This window comes from Balaenoptera musculus, chromosome 3, assembly GCF_009873245.2.
Source record: "Balaenoptera musculus isolate JJ_BM4_2016_0621 chromosome 3, mBalMus1.pri.v3, whole genome shotgun sequence".
In the NCBI taxonomy this organism is placed as follows: Eukaryota; Metazoa; Chordata; class Mammalia; order Artiodactyla; family Balaenopteridae; genus Balaenoptera; species Balaenoptera musculus.
The window spans coordinates 119,116,272-119,123,676 of NC_045787.1; the positions used below are offsets into that span (position 1 = coordinate 119,116,272).

The following is a 7,405-nucleotide window of genomic DNA, read 5'->3' on the forward strand; positions in this document are numbered from 1 at the left end:
TAACCATGAGTTTCCACCACTGACCTATAATTTTCAGTTATTATAATGTCCTGATTTGAAAGCACCAGGTACACTCAAAAATATACACTTTGTACCCAAAGTGACTTAGCTACTGTGATCTTACTCAACTTGTGCTTTTTGTATTACATCTTACCTTACATTCTGTCTTTTGTTTGAAAAGTAAAAGGGACAGAAATATTTCATTTTCTCCTCTACTTCCTTTTGGAATCAGGCACTGTCTTGTTTGTTTTGGATGAATGCAGAAGGTTATAGGATTGTCAATGGTTACCTGGTTAGCTGGTTACCTGGCTAAGCAAGATGAATCTGATGATTGTTTTTATGGGAGGCACTTTGCTCCTCTTTGATTCCAGAGCTCTGGCATAACCCATACCACCCATTTAGCAAAAAATATTCTTGTACATGAGAGGGAACGAAGGGACAGTCTGGATAGCTCTGTGTGCAAATCCCTTCCTGTTACTGAACAAAATAATACGCTCACTAAACTTCCTCCGTTGTTCGTGTGTGTGCGCGTGCGCGCGTGTGTTTCAAGATGAAGAGAGATGGGGAGAGATGAGAGAGATTGAAAATCAGTAACTCCCACCTTTGATTTCAAAGTAAATTCTTCTGATTTACCAAATTCAGAAAATTAAATTTGATACACATAGCAAATTGTTCGTTCTTATTCAAACTGCTTTTATATACAAACTATGACAGTGGAAGAACTTAATACTTCTTGGAAAAAACAATAAGAAATAGTGTTTAAATCTCACATTCATCATTCATTAAACACTTATTGGCCTTCTAACATATACTAGGTACCACGTTCAGCACGGGGCTTGTGGGGGCAAGTCAAAACTCCCACCTTCGCTAAATTTATAGTTTGCATACAAATACTTAGAGGTGATAAACAAGATTAATTTGACCATGGAACATAGAAAGCAAGAACCATCTCACAGGTATTGTTAACACAATGGATGAGACTCTTGGATGGAATATAAAATGGAGGAAGTAGTACTCCCTTGCCTTTGGTCTACATAATCTTCTATTAGGAAAGTATTTTCCATATATTTTTTTTTACCTAGCTTGGTATCAATAGAAATCATAGTTAATGTCTATTGCTTTTTATTTTTTCTATATAACATGACAAGCGCTTGATTTGCTTTGGCTTTATCAGTCAAAAATATGGGGGAAAAAAACCCCACAAGAGGTTTCCACTGTTTTTGCAATGGGTAAAAGTCCACTGATTAGTGATGTGGAAAGGATGAGGACCTGGGAGAAGGTGACCCTGCCATTAAAGCTAGGTGATTCTAGGCACTCAGCCCAGGTTTTGGAGATAGCTTTCAAATGATCTGAGCACGAATGTTACGGCAGAAATTCTAAAAGAGATCTAGATCAAGAGATGTAGGTACTAAAGATGGTAATGTTGACTGCCTATTTGTGAATAATTCCAACGAAGAGAAAAGGGAATATCTAAATCAGGCACAGTGAATAAATGTGATCTCAAATGTCAACCCAGAATAATTGGTAGCAGGGATTGAAACACTGTTTGAGAAGGATTCTGAATCTTATCTAGAATACCACTGATAACAGACTAAACACTAAATGCACTGACATTAGATTCAGATGTCCTTGTATATTGTAACTCCTCTTGAATGTTTGACTGAGTTAGGATTCAGAATAACTTTAATATACTAAAGCAGTGAATCAAAACCAACAAGATAAAAGCTAAGGAAGATAACTATATGTTCCTGTATTTAAATTCAAAATTCAGTGATGGTTTCCATTGTGGGATTGGGGAAACTTGGCTTGATAGCAGTTCAGGAGAAAAGACTTGACCCTAAACTCCATATGAATCAATAGGATGGTGTGGCTAAAGAAAAATACCAGAGCAACTGTGGACTGCTAGTGTTGAACAGGGTAGCCTAACATCAGCCACTCCACTGGAAATGAATTTCAGTGTCTCTTTTTCCCAGCCTGCTGCTTTGCTTGTAGACTTGAGGATGTGGATAAGCTCCTAGTTTCTGGAGCTGGACATTTTCCCTCTCTGAGGATGGTAAGGAAAGTGCTCATATAGAAACAAAGAGTAAAGGTGCCTAGAAAAATCAGGAATTCTTTGTCCTTGAAATAGGCTAGATTTTGAATCAGTAAAATAAGTGCATCAAATGATTTTTGCAAATATATGGGTTTTTGAAAAGCTTGGAATATGTTTTGCCCCGATTGCTCTACCCTTAAACATACCCACATGCATTTCAGGAAAAATTTCATCCATATGGTATATTCATTGGCAGTTAACTCATCAAAATCACTGTTGTGTCAGAACCATTTGATTTTGGACTTGCCATTTAAGTTGTTCCAAAAAAAAAAAACCCACTCCTGAAAGCTTATTTTCTTGAACTAGGATATGGAGTTGGTAAAAGGAATAAAGAGGGCTTCCCTGGTGGCGCAGTGGTTGAGAATCTGCCTGCCAATGCAGGGGACACGGGTTCGAGCCCTGGTCTGGGAAGATCCCACATGCCGTGGAGCGACTAGGCCCGTGAGCCACAACTACTGAGCCTGTGCGTCTGGAGCCTGTGCTCCACAACAAGAGAGGCCACGATAGTGAGAGGTCCGCGCACCGCGATGAAGAGTGGCCCCCGCTTGCCACAACTAGAGAAAGCCCTCGCACGGAAACGAAGACCCAACACAGCCAAAAGTAAAATAAATAAAAATAAATAATATAAAAAAAAAAAGAATAAAGAGAATGTAAATTTCTCAGTTTGAATTTACTTATTTATTTATCAAATAACTTTAATCAAGTTAACAGTAAGCAGTAAAAATACGATTACAGGAAAAGCTCCATATTTTACATGTAAATTGTTTTTCATTGTCTTTACCTGTAAGGTGTTGAAGGTGGGACCCACTCCTGAATCTTCTTTCTAGTGGTGGAATAAGATACATATTGTTGTGGAGTGCCACTCATGTTGAATTTATGGTTTGTCCAAATGAATTTACTAGCAGTAGGTGGTTTTGTTGTTGGGGGATCATCAGTCTTAGAGTGAAGCCAACGATGCCGTTCAGGGGGGCACCATGCTTCCATCCACACCCCAGAATGTGTTTTTTAAAATTAATTAATTAATTAACGTATTTATTTATTTTTGGCTGCGTTGGGCCTTCGTTGCTGCACGGGCTTTCTCTAGTTACAGCAAGTGGGGGCTACTCTTGGTTGCGGTGTGCAGGCTTCTCGTTGCGGTGGCTTCTCTTGTTGCAGAGCACGGGCTCTAGGTGTGGGGGCTTCAGCAGTTGTGGCACGTGGGCTCTAGAGCGCAGGCTCAGTAGTTGTGGCGCACGGGCTTTGTTGCTCCACGGCATGTGGGATCTTCCCGGACCAGGGCTTGAACCCATGTCCCCTGCATTGGCAGGCACATTCTTAACCACTGTGCCACCAGGGAAGTCCCCCAGAATGTGTTTTTTCCATCATTTCAGTAGTATATATAACCCATCGGTGACGGCCAAAAAACTGCTTGTTGTCTTTGTAGCATTTGTTTCCATATTTGTGTTTCCCTACTAATGCGCCAGCCCTCACATCACTTGCCCTGAAAAAAACCTGTAGATAGCCGCGGAGGCCACTGTGGCCACTGACCTACTGCAGCCGGAGCTTCAGGACCTGCAGCAACTCCATCTTGTCCCACAGGCCCCACCTCTCTGGCGCACTGCCTCAGTTTGAATTTAACACAGAGAGAACATTCAAGAATTTTAAGCTTCCTGGAATCTTTTTTGTTTGTTTGTTTTGTTTTTTATACCAGGTTAACCTTGCCACCTTCTTATAAGGACAATGATGATGATGATGATGACTGTGGTTATTCAACTGATTGGGTTTGGATTATTTTCTGATTGTTCCTGGAACAAAATTTTTCCTAATAATTATGCTGTAAAAATAGAACAGGCATAAGAACTGGAAGGGAAAATTAGAAAACAGGGATAGTCGGGCTAAAAGCAATGGCACACATAAAGGACATTAAGTTTGAAGGCAGAAAATCTAGTCTGTGAATTGACTTTCTAAGTAAAAGGTATCTAATCAGCTTTCACTTAGTCTCCTTGCAGGAAGGCAAGTTCCAAGGTTGGGAAGTTAACAGTTGGGTTGTTAATGCCTATGCAGGGGCCATCTGGTTGACATGCAACTCACAAGAGGGACTAGGGACCTGGCTTAAGCTAAGATAGTAAATGCAGACTGGAGCACAAGTTTCCAATGGCTGTTTAGTGGACATTTGCAGTTTTTTGATGAATTTTCACATTCTCCTCATCTAATTGTCTTTTCATCAAAGACGTGAAAAAAGACTAGAGGAATAGTCTCTGGCGTCTTGCAAAGTAAGTAAAAGTAACCCATGTGTAGACTTGAATCCACAATTTTGGTCTCATTAAGACTTGGTCTAATGATTGGTCAGAGGCCTGTTTTCAGGTCAGAGCCCCTTCTGACTTAACAGATAACAATTGGGAGGGGTAAGCAATTTCACTTTATAGCCTTTGAATTCCCTTTTCTCAACTGATATTTGAAGAGAAGGCCATGAAGAATTTTACCTAAATTGAGATTCATGATAAAGGTAAGAGAATAGATACCAAATCAGAAGGAAAGGTATAGGTGGTTGTAAGTACAGTTGACTTGAACAACACAGATTTAAACTGGGTGACTCCACTTACACGCAGAATTTTTCAACAGTAAATACTAAAGGACTGTACAATCTGCAGTTGGTCGAATCTGTGGATGCTGAACTGTGGATACGGAAGGACCTCGAATACTGAGGGCCTACTATGAACTATACACAGATTTTCTACTGTGCAGAGGGTCAGTACTCCTACCCCTCATGTTGTTCAAGGGTCAACTGTAACATCAACTTGGGTATTTTGGTGAGTACATAATGAAAGGCCATGGAATAATAGGTAATTGTTGGATGGTAAGGAATCAAGAGGATTTAGCGTCTCTCATTTTAATTCTAGCATCCTCTGGAAAGTATTATTTGTTACGCACTGTATTATTATTCTATAGGAATAGTTAACTTCAAACAGGCCATGCCTCATCTCCTATGTTTTTTCTAGCCAAGGAACTTCAAACATTTTTAGTGACAAGAAGTCATTACTGTAAGTTGTAAGTTATAATAGACACAAACAAGTTGCACGTTTATGGCTGCTAGGTGTTCATTTTGCCAAGGCTGTCATAATAAATACATATTTACCCTAGCAACTCTTCATAATATTCTAGTTCTGTGCTCCTTTGTGAGATTCTAATATTTTCTCTAAGGCCAGTGGAACTGTTAAATTGGCTCCAACATTTTATAAAACAGCCAGGGTGGTTTTGATTTTGAAAACAAAAATGTAAATATACTTGTCCAAGGGAAGAAAACTCACTGTCTTAGGAAGAAACTTCCCAGGTAGCTGGCTAAACCAGACTTACTTCATGAACAATTTCTAAGAACAATTTAGACTCAAACTTTTAAAAAAGCCTGAGTTCTATTTACACATTATAGATTTTCTCATTCTTCCATTGGTTTGGTCATTGATTCCAACCTCTTTTGGGCAAAGAGTGTTAAGTAAGTAAGGGAAAGGGGAAGGCTTTGGTTTACCATTCTACGTAGCCATAGAGAATTGGATTTCAGGGAGCTGGCTTTTCCCATATCATCTAATGAATTCTCTGACCAACATGATGGTATTCTTTGAATAAATAAAAAGGATTATACTGTTTTCAGGAAACTGCAAATCATATCACAATGGTAGAATTCCATTTTGCAGTGACCAAAAACTATCACTTTCCTTGGCAAGCTCTTTTTCTGTTCTTTTTCTTTTTTAATGCTCAAAGAATTTGTCTTACTTCCCGTTATTTTATTTTTCCCTACTTCTGTCATTTCTAAGCCCAATTAAAAAAATCTCATTATATGAATCTACTGTTTATTACTTATTTTTACTTCTATTAGCGTTAAATCACTCTTTGAAGCACACTTACAGCCACGGAATAGGAAATTATAACACATCCCCTGAGAAAAGAGGAAGTTCTCAGTAAAAGTTTGTTATATCAAGTAGCCAAAACAATAAGGTCTAATGCAAGAATCTAATTGCCTAGGAATGCTTCATTCATTCATTCATTTGTTTATTAATTTAGCAAATGTACCATGTAGCGGACACTGTTGTGGGCATTGAGGACTTTGCGGTGGATAAGACAGATAGGGTCTTTGTGCACATGGAGTTTACTTTCTAGTGGAGGGAGGCACACAGCAAGCAAGGCAACCAAACAAATAAGGAAACTAGCAGAGTGCCTTGCATCATTTAATTTTATTAAAGAAGGTGATGAGATAATTGGGTCACCACTTTAGATTGGGTGGTCAGGGAAAACCTCTCTGAGGTATTTACGCTGAGGCCTTATTTCAGCTACTACGGCTGCATACTGAAGTACCCAGGACCTTGGTGGCTTTAAAACAACAGCTTATAATGTTCACAGATTCTCTGGATCAGGGATTCTCAGAAGGCATAGTGGAGACAGCTTGTCTCTGCCTCATAATATCTGGGGCCAAGCTGAAGGGCTCAAAGTCTGGGGCTTGGAACCATTTCAGGGTTTGCTCAGTCACATGTCTGGTGGTTGATACTGGCTGCTGGCTGAGTGCTTAAGTGGGACTGCTGGCCAGCCCACCTCCACAGGGCCTCTCCATGTGTCCCGGTCTCCTCACAATGTGGTGGCCGGGTTCCAAGGGTGAGTGTCCTGAGAGAGAGAGTGAGTGAGCCAGGTGGAAGCACTATTATTTCTTGTGACCCAGCCTTGGAAGTCACTTCTGCTGTGCTCTATTGGTTACGATGATTACAAAGATCCACCAACTTCCAACAGGGAGCAACAGAGACCCCACCTCTTGAAGGAGGAGTATCAACCTCATATCGCCGGATATATAGTGATGTGGCCATCTTTGGAAAATCTCATCTGCCACAGGTCTGAATGACAAGAAGGAGTTAGGAACGTGAAAATCAAGGGGAAGAACACTCCAGGCCAAGGCCCTAAGCGAAAGCTAACTCGGCACATATTTGAATCACAGCTGGAAGCCCAGTGTGGTAGGATAAAAAGAACAAGGGAAAGAGTAGTACAAGATAAGTTGGGAAGGTAGGTAGGGCAAGATCATGAAAAACTAAGAAGTACCTCTATCTACTCCAGGCAAAAGGAGAAAGAAGACTGGGTTTGTCTTGGAACTCATTCATGCCTTCTTTGGGTCAGTGTCGATTTAGACCTAGAAGTCTTTAGATTCTCACAGTACTCTTCCTAGCAGTGCTCTCATTGGAAATTCCCCCAGCTCTAAATTTTTCCCCTTTCTAGATACTGGACATTGTGGAGTGGGGAATGTAAAGAAGCATTTTATTCCTTCAGCCTTTCAAGTTGCTTTTAATCTAGTTGGAGAGA

At 40.2% G+C, this 7,405-nt stretch overlaps 1 pseudogene; it reads right to left on the reverse strand.

Moving 5' to 3' along the window:
- Positions 1-2,869: 2,869 nt before the first annotated feature.
- On the reverse strand, positions 2,870-3,664 carry LOC118893318 (annotated as a pseudogene).
- Positions 3,665-7,405: the final 3,741 nt, after the last annotated feature.